At 36.6% G+C, this 15478-nt stretch overlaps 2 long non-coding RNA genes across 2 annotated transcripts; both read left to right on the top strand.

Annotated features, from left to right (window-relative positions):
* Positions 1 to 1058: 1058 nt before the first annotated feature.
* LOC138528509 (uncharacterized) lies at positions 1059 to 4508 on the top strand. Its single transcript, XR_011284162.1, has 3 exons — positions 1059 to 1254; positions 2708 to 2824; positions 4304 to 4508. It is a non-coding gene; the product is annotated as an uncharacterized lncRNA (long non-coding RNA).
* A 4520-nt stretch (positions 4509 to 9028) lies between these two features.
* On the top strand, positions 9029 to 12189 carry LOC138528591 (uncharacterized). Its single transcript, XR_011284180.1, has 3 exons — positions 9029 to 9118; positions 10025 to 10108; positions 12026 to 12189. It is a non-coding gene; the product is annotated as an uncharacterized lncRNA (long non-coding RNA).
* Positions 12190 to 15478: the final 3289 nt, after the last annotated feature.

The following is a 15478-nucleotide window of genomic DNA, read 5'->3' as shown; positions in this document are numbered from 1 at the left end:
GTAGTTCAGACTCTCGCATGCACCGTATGTCTGTTTGAGTAATTGTGTATTTTCAACACATATTCAGGTGCATTTCTTTAAGTTAGCAAGTGTAATGGATACCTAGTGTTTGCTGTATATTGTGTCCTGAATTACAAGCTAGTAGTTTATTTGTGTCATCCTTGTCAATTGGGTGATAATGATGGTACATTGTCTGTCAACAACGATTTAATGCCAGGAGCACACACTCAAAGACTAAAAGAACAATTGCAAAATCTTTTTTTTAAACCACAACCTGCTAGCCATACTAACTTAAAACACTTAAAAGTAAGCAACCTGGTAGTAGCATTTAAGCACTTTATTTCTTCTCATAACCTTTTCTGTAGTCATCCTAATGCCCTTTTCACCCTAACGGACACATTTTTGTTTTGCATGCACCTCATTTATTTTCCTATCTTGTCATAATAATTTCTCCACTTTCCATCATGAAAATACACAAAACCTCTGCATGCATAGAGATTACAAACAGCATATTGATTCCCTTGGGTGTATGTGTATGCAGCATTATTTCAGGCCATATATTAATTGTTTATTGCACAAGAATAACAATAAGTTCACACATGTATTCATTCTGTTTGCATTACAGTAAAAAACAACTAGAGTCATGTATGCCATACTGCAAATGTGTTTTAGACAACAGTATTTGTAACAAAACCAGGTTATTCATTAACTAGTTAGCATAACTGATTCACATTTTTTCATCTGTTTATTGCATAGGTGCACATGTTAGATAATCCGGCTTCTGTGAGCAAATTTACAGTTTGGTATGACCCATACTGTACTACTCTGGTGCAAAATCACAGCGAGACATGCATCACATTGGTACACTGAGCATCAACATCACAGTAGGGCATGTATTCATTGGCAATGGAGTTGTGTTTTTATTTCACTTTCATAAAGATTGCTACATTATTATTAAAAAGATGTGCAGTATGTTTATTGAATAGTGTAACGTATGCTTTTTTGGTAATATTATAATATCAGTTATTTAATTAATACTCTATCTTCACTAGAACCACACTGCTATTGGACGATTCCTAACAACAATGGAGGATTTTATGGGGATAAGATGCCATCATGATACACTTAGGAAGGCTTTCTTTCATTTTTCTGCAATGAGAGACTATTCCTACAACTTCTTCTGCATCCGATGTGGTCACCATCCTGCTATTTTAATAGCAGATGCAAACTGGAAACTTTCATTTGATATTCCCAGTGAGTACATGTTTACTATATAATAGTTTTATTTCTCCGTGACAGTATTTCTCATAATTCATTTGAATTTAATTCCATTTATAGCAGCCTATTTTTAACTTTTTTTTATAACAAAATTTAATGCCATCAGCTTTTGTGCAATTTAATTACAATATATTATGTTTTCTTCAATTTCTTTGAACATTTGGCCCATTTTTTGTCTTAATCAATCTATCCAAGACAGCCCTTGCCCAGGGAATCTCACGGTGCTTTGTGGTGAAGAGGTAAGGCCTGTATCCCCAAGAATCCTCACCACCTCAGATTGTAAACATGGGCTTGAAAGCTACCTTCAGAGTCCATTTCCAAAGCATGAGCAAACCCAAAATCTGGGAGAACAACCTTCAAAATCATGCAGAAGCCTGTATGATGCAGGATCCACAAAACAATGTGCAGATCATTGAAAATAGTAGGCGAAGCAAATGACTATCGCTGGAACAGAACAACAGCAGTCCCCGCAGGAGCGAATGGCGAAGAAGTAGTAGTGGTAAGGAGACTGAAACAATGTGCAAGAGCAAAAGCGGGACAAGGTCAGGGCTCTAAAGGAACAGTCCAAGGCAAAACAACGCCCTGAAGGAGCCAAGGAGGAGAAAAGATGTACAACGGGTACAACGGCAGGTGCGACCAGGGAAGACAAGGAGAGAGAAAGGCAGAGAGAGAGAGAGAGCAAGAGATAGAGAAGCATTGGTACAATCATGGCAAGTATATTGCGATGCACCACTTACCTAATCCGGTCATCCTTTGTAGTCCCGGTGTACACGTATTCATGACAGCAGACGCCATTTTGATGCCATGACTGCGCCATCTTGGAAATGGCTGTAGGCCCTTCCATCGCCACCATACGTATGCAGACACAGCGAGTTGCCAAGCGGGAGCTTTCCTGACACAATCTCGATGTTTTGCAATGTACTCTTTTTTATGAAAATAGCAAACAGACATAGTGTAACTGTTACGGAATTTAAATATCGATCTTATCGGCACAAAGGTTGATGTTTAATTGTTACAATAAACAATTGTTTACTGAACTCATTTATGCTTCAAGGTATATTCTTAATTATTCTATGTACATTAATTACTATTTGTTTTGCTCTATGAACTTTCTTGGCCATACATACTTATTCTGCTTCGACTTCAGAAAGGGTAACATCATTACTTCCAAAACTGTTAATTTAATCTGGCTAAATTATGTGAAGAAATATCCATATTTAATTTTTCCCGTTGCCTTTCCTTCCTCCTTGTAATTATATGATGACCTCAAGGAAGCAATTGTATACAGTTCTTTCTGCCTATAACTTGCTAAATATATCACATGCCTTGTTATATTTTCTCACTGCACACAATTGAAAAATAATGTGTATAAAAACAAATTTATTTCTAGCAAGCAAACAATATTTACTTGTCTCTACATTTTTAATAGTGCATTTATTTAAAAGGCCGACACTGTGTCGTGATAAAGAAGAGGACTTAAAAGTCAACATTAAAAATGCTTGGGAAAATGTGGAGTACAAAATAATTGCATGTGGTCTTTTCGAAGGTATGATTTTATTCAGTTGACTGCTAAAATATTTCATATTTAAAATATTTAGTTAATTTCTAACTGAAATCAAAGTTAGTGTTTTGTAATGCAGTATACAGTGGTGTGCATTAGGTTCTGAATTCTGACAAACTCAGGTGTGTAATTTGGATGTACAGCCAGAGGCAGAGTCATTTTATTACATTGCAATACAATATAAATTCAGCTAGTAGCCCATTCTAAAACAAATTGCTCGGCTGTTTTTAATGAGTGTCTATTAAACATTCAATGGTGCTGAAGATATGACTCTCATTGAATACCTCATTGGGTGTTGAATAGTTCATACAATCCTAATAAGATCCATGCTCACACATCATGGAGTGGACTTGACCCTTATCATTTGCTAATGCACCAGCTGATTCTATCTATATCCAATATCCAAAGTCCTCCTACAACCTGCTTTGATGAGACTTTCATAGATCAGACTTGTCTAGAAACATTGTCAAGGATGAACAGGGGAAAGGAGGAGAAAGGAGGAGGAGAGCTGCCCTCATACGGGCCAGGAGTGTCAGAGGAGGAGGAAGAAGAGGTAGAGGAAGAGAGGGTGGAGATGTCCTGAATTTTAGTAGTCAAATGAGAGGACAAGGCCATGCAGAGGCTCTGGGAGGGGACTGGAGAGGTAGAGACTGCAGCAGCATTGGCCAGCTCCTTACAGATTTTGAAAAAGTCAGTACAATTGTTACCTCCTTCCTTTCCTTTCTGAGGTCTTGGAGCGTTTCTCCTACTTTCAAATGCTATCCTTTATTACCTTCATCACACTGCTTCCTCATTTCCAATCTGCCTTTCGCCCTGATCATTACTCTGAGAATGTTTTTCTTTCAGTCTGTAACTCTCTTCTTTCTTCACTCTTAATTAGCTTTAATTGATCAGCAGCCTTTGATACTATTTGTCACTCTCTCCTATTTTATTGTATTTCATCTGTGGGTTTTTCTGGTTTTCTACTTAAATAGTTGAATTCCTAAGTTTCTAATTTCACCTACTCTGTCTCTAGGTCATACAATGTCTCTCCATCTTTTCCTGTTTGTCACAGTGATCCTCAAGGTTTTGTCCTGGTTCCCCTCCTTGTCCCGGTCTACACTTACTCTTTGATGCTATTATCTCTTCTTTTGGACTATCACACCATTTCTATGGGGATATGACACTTACCTTTTTATATCACAGTAACTATCAATGAGAAATATCCAATTACTTGTGCTTTACAACATCAATATTATACTTTTAATTTGTTCCATGCAATTGTTAATTTTAAGAGTGATTTCTGTTGAATGCTTTGGTTTATGATGTTTATGCTTTGAATTTTAAAAACAAAACTGCTAATTAGATATTTAATTAAATTTATTTATACTGTGTTTTGTGAGCATTTTGAATTACCACCCAAAGAAATGATTATGATTTTAATTAAATAAAATTGTTTTTGTTTTCCTCTTTGTATTATTCAAGGGAATGAAAAAGAAAACCCATACTACACTGAATTAAACTATTCTAATTTTGTGCCTTGGATTGGGAGTTCAAGCAGATTGGGAGACCTAGTGCCAAAAACTGAAGTGAAGAAAGGACTGCCATTAAAGCATAGAGAAGAAATTGTTCATAAAGAAGAAAAAACAATTGATGAAGATAAGGTTTTATTTCTTTTGGAATCGTCAGAGGTATCAATTCAAATTACTTACAATTTTCTCAAATGTATTTCCGCTGGAGAATATACCTGTTACAGTGCCACTTAAATTGTTTGTTAAAGATTCAAAAGGATCATTTTACAATACAGTAAACATGATATTGAATAATTGTTTATAATTATTTCAATTGCCTTTTTAAGGTTAGTCTAAGAACCATTCATCAGTTTTGCTAAAGAATGTTCACAGCCTGGTCTGCCCCAAAATAGCTGTTCCTTCTCGTACCCAGCCTCGCTCAAAGTGTCCCTGTGCGTGCCACCTTTTATTCTCACACGGAGTGTTAACAAGTGGCAGGTGTGTATTGTTAGGACTACGTGCCTGACTCTGCTTGGCCTCATTGCAGGGACAGAGCCAATGAAAGTCAGTGGAGGTAATCTTTCTGACCTCATTACTCATCTTCCTTGGCTAAGTACTGTTGTCAATGTAAAGTGGGGTGGAATTATGGGAGCTGTAGTTTCACAATCAATAAGCAGGGGTAGGGGTTAGATGGGGTGTGGATAAAGGGGCATACCATGTCTCACCATTGGGTGCTTCTCCCCCACTCCCCGGGGACCCCCTCTGCAGGTGATCCTCCCTCGCTTGTCCACCCCCAGCGTCAGGATCCAAAAGCTATTGCCTTTTCCTTGCCACCTGAGTACGGGATCCCGGGGACTAGGTTTTTTGTTTTTTCACAATAATCTCTTCCGATTTTTTAAATAGCACATGTATATTTAAATCCAGTTATTTAAACTCTCACATCATTCATCTGTTTTTTTTTATTAATATCATTGTTTTGAAATTGTTTTTATATTAAATGCAAGCTCTCGTTACACTAGAGATGGCATAATATGCTTCAATAAACATTTTTCTCAGGCATCTAAAGAGGAATTGGTTAGTGCTTGCCAAACCTTGGGTGTATCTGGGATAGGATCCAGAACAGACCTTATAAACCGACTTCAAGAGCTTGTTCTCTACAAAGAAATTTACCCAAAAATGTTTTCTAAACTTCAGAAAACCGGAGGTATGTCTTAAAAAGAAATAAAATGCTTTACTAATTAGATTTTAGAAATATTTTAGACATATCGAAATGCAAAAAAGTATGTCAAATTTGTGTTGTTCTTGTAAGTTAACATTAAATAAGAAATCTATTTTAGTCTCACGAATGATGCCTCCAAACAAATCTTTAGTATTGCGTATGGCACTTGTTATGGCATGTTCAAATGAGATATAATTGTACATGATGACATTTTTGCCATGTCTTTAATGTTTAACTTTTAGTTTACAATGTTTAATGTTATATTCTATTTGAGGTTTGCACAGGATACTTTACAAAAAAGGGCCATACATAGTCCGCTGAATAAAATTATGAGATCATGTACTACAATCATGTGTGGATTTTATGTTGTTGCAGGAGGCGTTCTTCACACGGGTTGCATTCATTCAGTAATATATTATAGTTCCCCGTTATGGTGGCAAGAATCAGCAAGAGATCATTCTGATGGGCTATTGAGTTTTTTATACCCGCCTAGAATTACATTTCTGACATTGCTGGTCAGGTTGCTAGACATACAAACAACAGAACACAGCAAGAATTCTTCCAGCCTAATGATGGAAGACTTTGTGAACCAACTGAGGCAAATATTAAGAAAGCTGCAGATAAGACTCTCAATATTAAAATCCCATGGCTGACAAATCTAAAATCTAACAATCCCATGCAATGCAGGCAGAGTTCTAAAGGGAAATGGTGCCAGAAACAGCATCCCATATCGGGCACAAGTGAAAGATTATCTTTATATGATCGTTTTCATGAAAAAAACCAGACAAGACCAGAGGAAAAGTTACGGAGCATCATGTTAATTTCTGACTTGTTGGGATTTGTGAATACTGCTGAAGCTGAACAAATGAATAGAGCGCTTGCATCCAACCGATACTTTGTCTGTGACATGAAAGACTTACATTTTGTGTTTTCAATCCGCCTTTTATTTCATTTACACAATGAAAAAATAAATCGCACATTTGAAAACCGAATGAAAAAAGTTACATCAGCTAATTTTGCTTTGCTTCTCGATGGAAGGATTGCACTTCAGAAAACAGGTAAATGGAAATATATAACACATTATTATCCAGTTTTAAATCCTGATTGCCTTTCCTGTCTTCATGTTTTGTTCTTAGCCATTCACAAAGTATTATAACTTTTTTATGCTATAGCATATGTAGAGCACCCATGTGTATGTGTAAGTTATTGTTCAGTCCTATATGTAACTTGATATGACTTATATAGAGCTATGGTTAGTTATTCAATGAATAAAAATGAAATCTTTCTTGTTAGATGAAAAAATGCTTCAAAATGCGTTTGAAAAAGATCACGCTGAAATTGAAATGGAATTACAAATACAAAATCAAAAAATCACCAAAGTGAAAACATTTGAAGCTTTTTTGGCTGATACATTTCCAATAAATTCAAAAAATGAGGTGAGCAGAAATATAAATGTCCTCTTATTATGAACAAATGAAACATCTATTATTACAGAATAGTAACACTGTTTGAGTGATAGACGATAAATCTAATAAACGATAGGCCAATTCATACAGATCAGTGGGGACAGAGATGTGATTACAAGTTGCATCATTCTGTGATACAGATGTCTTCTCTGAGGACCTCAGTCCAAGTAGAGAACTTATGAAGCAAAAAAGGATCGGACAGTTGGTACAAGGCACCTTCAGCTAGATCAACTAGGCAAATCCAAATGTTCGCTATGAAGTTTCCTGTTTATTTATGGTTCACTGGTTAGATGTGGGTGGTATCATAGGGTTAGCTGTGAAGAGCCTATCAATAAAAATGCATTTTTTACGTTTCCACCGGCATCAAGGAGCTGAAAAGTTAGGGAGTGCGCACAAAAAAGCACATGAGCACTTGTATTTTCAACAGATCATTGCTGTCAGGGGTCTTTTCAGAATATTGTTAGCTGGGCACTTATGATATGTCATTTATAATAATAAGTGTCCACATATCAATATACTTGTTCCCTGGGTCTGGTCTGTGATAGAGGAGACCAGACAAAGTTGGAAACTGTGCAAATATTATGCCTAAAGTGCATCTTGTTGTGAATTGTGAGGCCTTTTTGTCTATGACAGGCCATCATCAGCCCACACTTTTCATTTAAGATTATTCACACAATTCATATACCCATGCAAATGAATTTTTTACATTAGGATTCATTGGTCATTATCACCCCCTGCCTACAACATGCTGATGTTTTGACAATTTTCCGCTGCACAAGTAACATGCAAGTGGGCAGAATGTCTTCACAATCTTGCACAGTTCTTTTTGGTGTTGTTAGCTTCCTGGTGTACCTGAGGTTATGATCAAAAGGTGTACTGTAGACTATTAGCTACATTTTTCAATTTTGATTTTCAAAAAGAAGATAATAACATGCATGTGTGAATTTGCAACATAATTCATAGGAAAAAAAAAAGTATTAATCAAGATGTCATCATACTTAAATTTTTTTATTTTTGCGATATGTTAAAATGTGCTTGATACTTGCTATGTGCTATTGACTATATAGAATGTGGGCGAATAATAAAAAAAGATCCAAATCAATATCTTTCAATATGTGATTGTATGACTTTTTGAGCGATAGACTACCTAAACATTTCACATGTAAGTATATTTAACCTAAACATTGCTTCTTTCATAAAAGGAGCATCTGAAGAAAATTCTGAATGACGGTGGTGATGAAGAGGAAAGATTAGCATTAGTGGGTAACAGTCCACCGAACCGAAAGGGTTTGAAGAGCCTTTGCACCGTTAGCATGCTTTTGGAAGACAAATCTAAGACACAACCTGCATTAGGAAACTGGCTAACAGATGATGTAGGAAAGCAAAGATGTGACATGCCATACCAATCGTATTTCATAATGTAGATTATTTGACAATATTGACATTTTTAATTATTCACCTGTACAATATTTTTATTTAAGGTTCTCAATGCACGAATTTATCAGATAGTTTCGGACAAAAAGGATGTAAGTTGAATTCATTCTATTTGTTTTGTATTAAACATTTTGATACTTTTATAATGCAAACAATGTATGCAGTAGGGAAATAGAAGTCATTATAATCTTATTAACATTCCACATTATCAATTTAAACATAATGCACAAATCTGTGAAATTACCATAATTTCTTTTACATACTTAGGAGTATTTTTCCACTTACTTGAGTTTTTGAAGGAATTATTTTTAAAAACGTGTGTAAAAAAATAAAGATGAATGTACTGCTAATATTAGTTTCACAGCCATAACGTCATAACTATAGTTGATTGTCGAAATCGGATTTATTGGGATTTATTTAGAAAAGTGTTCTTCAGTGGTAAAATGCCACTAAGAACTAATTTCTAAATCTGGCTTTATATAAGCACCAATGTATAAAGATAGCTAGAAAACTATATTTATTTCTTAGTATGCAAACAATTGTTATCTACATTGTTGTTAATATTTTTTTCTGTTTTCAGCACCACATGATAGAAACATTTCATTATGTTTGGTGTTGGAGAGAAGTACGTGCTGGAAGACCACTACAACAAAACATACCATGTCTAACGGTGGGTGAAAGACACAATATACAACGTGTAATGAATGCGAAAGCATGAAGGTAACCCGTTAATAAAAAAGATTGCAATTTTGATAGTACTAATTAAACTGCATATATCATATTCCTTGATTAGTTAAGTAAATTACTGTTGCCATGGGTTCTTGTTCTTGACACCACCCCCACCCGGGAGGTGTCATTTAAGACCCTAGGCCTCATTAGGAGGTGGGCGGTAAGGGATTACCGGCACCGGTAATCCCTTACCGCCCTACTACGAGTTCCCTTTGGGGGTCCTCCCTTAACGCCTGGTTTTTCCAGGCGTTAAGGACGGGACCCGTACAGGGACTTTAGAGCTAATAACGGTACCACAATTTGCGCCTTATTAGCGCCTTCCCCATTCCCATTGAGCCCTCTGGGGGCTCAATGGGAATGGGGAAGGGCCCTGGTAAATGGGGAATTACCGCCCCCGCCAACCTTGGAATGGGGCGGTAATAGCTCCATTCACATGGGCGGAGTCTGTAAGGGTTTGGAGGCAGCCATGGCACTAATAGCGCCATGGTTACCTCTAAACTCCTAATGAGGCCCCCTGTCTAATATACCATACTGGTGAGCCTTGGGATTGTTGCACAGCTTGTACTACCATGCACCTTTGACCCTTAAGGAAAGACACAGAGCTAAGTACACATGACAAGATAATTATGCTATAAAATTAGCAGGTTGCAGTTAGCAGACTTGTTATTAACAGACTGAGATTTCGGCACAAACAAGTGACCCATGCTGACATGTAATCAATGTTAAATTCAAGTATTTAAATTCTCAATGGATGTGCTTTCATAAGAGTGAAGCACCAAGAAATATTCTGAACTTGTTTAAACAGAATAAGGGAGATTAAAAGTAACATACATTGCTATTTTTGTAGGGCATTCATGAAGAGAGTATTGTCTATTTTCCTCGAGTTGTTGGTGGGAATTCTCCAGAAATTGGAAATCATTTTATTTTGTGGGTAAGTTAATTTATCTTTAAAAAGAAACATTTAAAATTAAAGAATATTTCATAAGACAATACATTAGATGTTTGCTTTAATACTTGCAATTTGTATTTATAAAATGTATTTTAGACTTTTCAAATAGGTAAGAGACATCTTGACAGTATTGTGTATCCTTGTCATGAATACACGAGTCAAACAGCAGCAGAACCCTATAGTGGATCAGAGGAGTCTCGCACTTCACCAAAATTCATGAATAACTTGCAAAACTGTGCTTTCTCTGCTTGTGGTGTTTGGCTACAGTTCACCTGCTCCTCTGCCCTGTAGCCATGTGATATCAGACTGAAGTACTGTGCTTTCTACCCTGAAACCATGAATTCTCTGCCTAATACCCTGACTGCAATCCTATGTTATCTGACTGCAGTTCTTCTGCTTCTTTAACTGCAGTTGTCAGTGTTCTGTCTGCACCACTTACTTTATGTTTCCAGTTCTCTTGTTCATTGTGGCTTGTAGTTCTTATTATCACCTGTAGTTTGATTAATTATAGTCAAGAGCTTGCTTGTTAACAGTATGGTTGGTCCTGTCTAGAATTTCTGGTTCTAGTTTCCTTGTTGACAGTCTGCAGTTCAGTCCCTTTTATTCTAGTGTGACAGTTTTGTCAAGTCTTGTTTACTTGTCTATTATTAACTATGGCATTCTTTTATGATAGTGCATAGTTTCCACTATGTATTTCCAGTGCACTCTAACTGGGCTCCTGTCCTCTTGATCCTTGCTTACTTAGAATTCCTGTTCTTTCCCTGGATATTTCATTGAAGTTTTGTATTACAGGTCCTGTGCTCACTTGTGCTTATGTAATTCATTATTCCAGAATTTGGCTGCTGTGATTTACAGCAGGCAATCTGTCTCTGGCAATAGGTGCATGGCAGTAGTGTCGCGTATACCATATTCATTAACAGTGTGCTGGTTCCTGTTTTAGGAGACTGTCTGTCACTCTTATGTTCCTGATAGAGACATACATGTTTCAGTCCTGTAACACATTTTGTATTGTAATTAGCCTTAGGGTCCAGTCACACTAATGCATTTCTGCTGTTCATTTTGCATGGACAATGAGTGTGAACCCCTGTAATAGCAACCTGCCCAGTAGGCTAGAGCTTGCAGTGACATTGTGGGAATCCCTACAGCCATTCGGTGTACAGAAGAAATATGAACAAAACATGTTTTTCTTAATTGGAGTACCTGCCCTTTTGTAATCACTGTCATCGGTGCTGGTCTATACCTAAAGCCTATCATTTGCTATCTGCAAGACTCTTCTCATTCCTGTATCCAATATACCCTTATAGTTTCAGCTTTGTGGGTACTGTACTATAGCATCCTACTCCCTATAGAGTGTTCTAGCTGGAATATGTTGTGTACTAGAACAGAATGTACAATTTGGATCCTTGGGAGAAAGATGCAGCATTGGCTGTCAGTTGGCTGTAGCAATAGATATGTACGGATGTATTTGGTGAGGTTTACTTGATTACCTAATTAAAGGACTTTATCTGCTTACCGTGTAGCAGATAATTTCATGTACCCCTTCAAGCCCATGACAATTATCTTTTCCTTATGTACACCTTATACTGGTTTGATTTCTAAGATGTTTATAGTGCTTTTCAGCTAAATTAATTCATCTGGCTAATATTCATGACTGAACTATTTATTTTATTCAAGAAGGCAGGACTTAAAAAAGAAATAAAATAGGTATTTCATTTTCTGTAAGCTGTTAAAGTCATTAGGAGCTAACAACATATATATTTCTTGGATTGTGTAGAATTAATTTACATGTGTTTAAATCTATTTACAAGCTATAAAATAGGGAACATAGATAATGTACTGTGTGGCTTTTTCACAGCAAGTAATATTGTATATGTAATTTCCTACACATGATAATTTCAGATTTTCAATGGTAAGAGGAAAATGATACAAATATTTGATTCTTTGGGAACATATCTAAATATTAATGAGGAGGAGATGGAAATCATTAGGTAAGAAAAATATTTTTAAAAATGTGATATTTTATTGTAATGGGTTATTTATAATGCACTTAATACCCAGAGGTTTCTAAGCTATCCTCTCGAGATATTTAGGTTCAATGTTGTTAAATGTATAAGTGATGTATAATTGTTATGTATTGCAATTAAAGTTTGTCTTTATTAGAGGGGTATGAGTTTCAACTGTTACATTTTTTATATATGTAGTGTTCATGTTCATGAATGCATGATTTAACTGTGCTAGATGAAAACATTGTAAAATAAACATGGTACTAATATTTAAGTTATTAATACATGGTTGTTGTATTTTTCCTTTTTAATTTGATATAGCAATATTTTCAGTCACATATGGGATCTAAAGAAGTGGAAAATTGAGATCCCAACACAATGGATACATAAGGACAGTGAGAGCTGTGGTGTTTTTGTCTGCACTGTAGGTCTAATATTATATTTGTAGATGTTTTTAAAACTTCATGTGATGTGTAACCTCAGTTATAGCTAGGGCTAGGCCATGCTTTAAGCGGCATATTTGAGTCATAGACCCAGACTCGATGCAAATGTGTTCATATTTAGTAAAAAGAAAGCTGACAGATTTCCCTTAACAAAGTTACATTAAATTACATCAGTTTTCTTTTGCAAGAATCTGTGATGAGTGCCAGTAACCTTGAAGTTAGAATGCTGCAGTCTTCTATTATAATAAAGCAGTTCCCTGCTCTCCAGGCTTTTCTGGGACAAGCACCAAGTGTTCTGATAAATAGTAAAAAAGAGATAGCAATATGAAGGAACTACAAAACCGCAGAAGGACTACATACCTCCCTCAACAGCTTTAAGCTGATGACGGCTAGAGATGAGCTAAGATAGTGAGTATGTGGAGTTTTGTCCCCTATTGATATCACATTGAGAAAGGTATTGAGGTATTGAAAGGGGAAGTGCTTTTAGGTGCTTCTATGAAGATTACCTAGCATTAATGGTGAGATGAGACCTTTATGAGGCAGGTCGATGTTTTTTGAGGACTATGATATCTTGGAGATGGTGGACAAGTCTTAAATCCTAAGTAGATGTAGCAGAAATGAGAGGCAATGACAATGATTGATGCTTTAGTGACTATTTTCATTTTAAGGGTGTTGTGCGTAGAGACCATTTGCCCATTATAGTAACAATGTTTCTTTATTATTTTTTTCTCATAATTAAAAGACTTATTTCATACATGAGAGTGTATGAAGCATTCATTAAGTGTTCATTACTCATTGTTTTATGATAAGCATTTGAACATGAACAACGTGTGGGGCATCTATTTAAATGTATTGTGTATTGATGTGTTATATATAGTACATGTTTTTTAGACACATATGAAGGGTTACTGGAAGGTGAGAGCAGTGGACTATCGATATAATATATGTGACTTTGGTAAACCCATCCTGGTCAGGTGAAAGAGATTAGCCGCCTACTGCAGGGGTTGTTTCCTACTCCCATTACTGATGCACAGTGACGTGTGTATGTTTTTCCATACCCCTACTGCTACCACATCCTCTGCTGGGGCGGTCTTGGACACTCCCCTGGGGGTGGAGGGAAGGCCTTGGAGGGTGGGGTGATAATAAACATGTTACATGGGCTTAACCGATAACCATTAATTAGTATTTTCATTAATAGACAACTGATACTACAATTCGAGGAATAGAAATGGCGTTAGAAGAACTATCGCAGGATAACCTATGCCACTTAAGACGATATCATGCTTCATGTCTTATGACTACTCTGCAACAGCAAGTATGAGATATTAACCTTATTAGGAATGTAAGAATGAAGTGTGCTTGTATGTGTGTCCATTATATCTATGGTTGAGGACTAGGCTTCCTTCTGCCACTCTGGATATTGAATGGGGGAGTGGTGTGTGTTGCAGATTCACCGGGGTGGAGGAGTGGAAATAAATTCAGTGGGTGATCTTGGCCTTCCCAATTAGCTTCCTGATTCCAAATCTGTAAGCATATTTTCTCGTCCATTCTGGTTTATCATCTGTTGGGAATGAGTGATTATGGGAGACAAATTGTCCAACCTTTTTCCTAGAGTAGGTGTCCTGGCTGGGTAACTTAGGGAATCCACAGTCTACCTTCTCCAGTGCCAGCATACCAGTTTGGGTGGCAGCGGCAGCCCCCCAGCTCCCAGGGTCGTCCTTGTCCCATTTGTAACCCTTAAGCATGAGAATTGGTTAATGAGCTTGATGATTTAAGCCAAGCTCCTGAGCGTAATGTTTATATATTAGCACCATAAAGTACTTATCTGTTGTCATGAAAGATTCAAAAATATAATTATAGCCAAATTAAGCGGTTGCAGTCTTTCTGAAACTTGTTTACAGTTTGTTACATTATAATCTATATACTGTATACTATATATGTAACTACATTATATTTTGTGGGGAGTGTTGCTTTTAATTCAATATGATGTCGGGAAGTACAGTTTGTTGTCAAGTGGCTTTTACATTTTTTATATTAACTAAATATATATTGTAGGAAATACAAAACAGAAATGTAACTTCTGTTCACGAAGAGAGTAAACTGAGCAATGTGGTGTTAAAGTCAACTGAGGATGCAGTAGGAAATAGACCAACTTTAATTGCTCAAGCAGAATTAATTTTGCAACCACTGAAAGAAGAGAGGAAGCCAAAAATAGTATCTGGCACTGAATGTATGGCAGCTGCACACATGGCCTGCATTTATCAAGAAAATGAAACTTCAAAAAATAAGTAAGACATTTAATAAATCAGAATTCCTATTAATGTAAGTAGTGTAAATATTTTCATTAGGTGACTTTTGAGAGCAAATTAAAGTGTACTATATGATATATTTTAGAACAACAAAAGGTTTTCGAAAATGTAATGTGCATCAAGTGATGTTATGTTAATTAGCTTTCATACTGTGCACCTCACCACCTTAGGGTCTTAAAGCATTGCAACCTTGTCAGTGTGAATGAACTATGTCACCGCCCAGGGCGCAAAGCAGACCGTGGTCTGTGGGGTGAGAAGGAAATGAGGATACAGGCAAGAAGGAATTGGAAACAGTGGGGTAAAGTCGATGATAAACCATAAGACAAAGGTGACAAAGGGAAGGGAGGATAACATGGACAATGGCTGGAAGCACTAGCTGGGATGCATGTACCATAGGATGGGTTTAGATCGATATGGAGATGAAAAAAAGTAAGGAACTATCCATAATGGTCAAATCCTGATGTGAAATACATTGTTAGCTACCGAAGGTAACCTTGGTAGAGAGGTTGCATTGCATGTAATGTTATCCAACATGCTGTTGTTCAAGGTTTATACTACTATGGTGCATTTTCACAGGTGCTTGATGTACAAATGTTA

Source organism: Ambystoma mexicanum, chromosome 7q (genome assembly GCF_040938575.1).
Source record: "Ambystoma mexicanum isolate Mex_15411 chromosome 7q, UKY_AmexF1_1, whole genome shotgun sequence".
Lineage (NCBI taxonomy): Eukaryota > Metazoa > Chordata > Amphibia > Caudata > Ambystomatidae > Ambystoma > Ambystoma mexicanum.
This window is presented reverse-complemented; position numbering and strand designations above follow the sequence as displayed.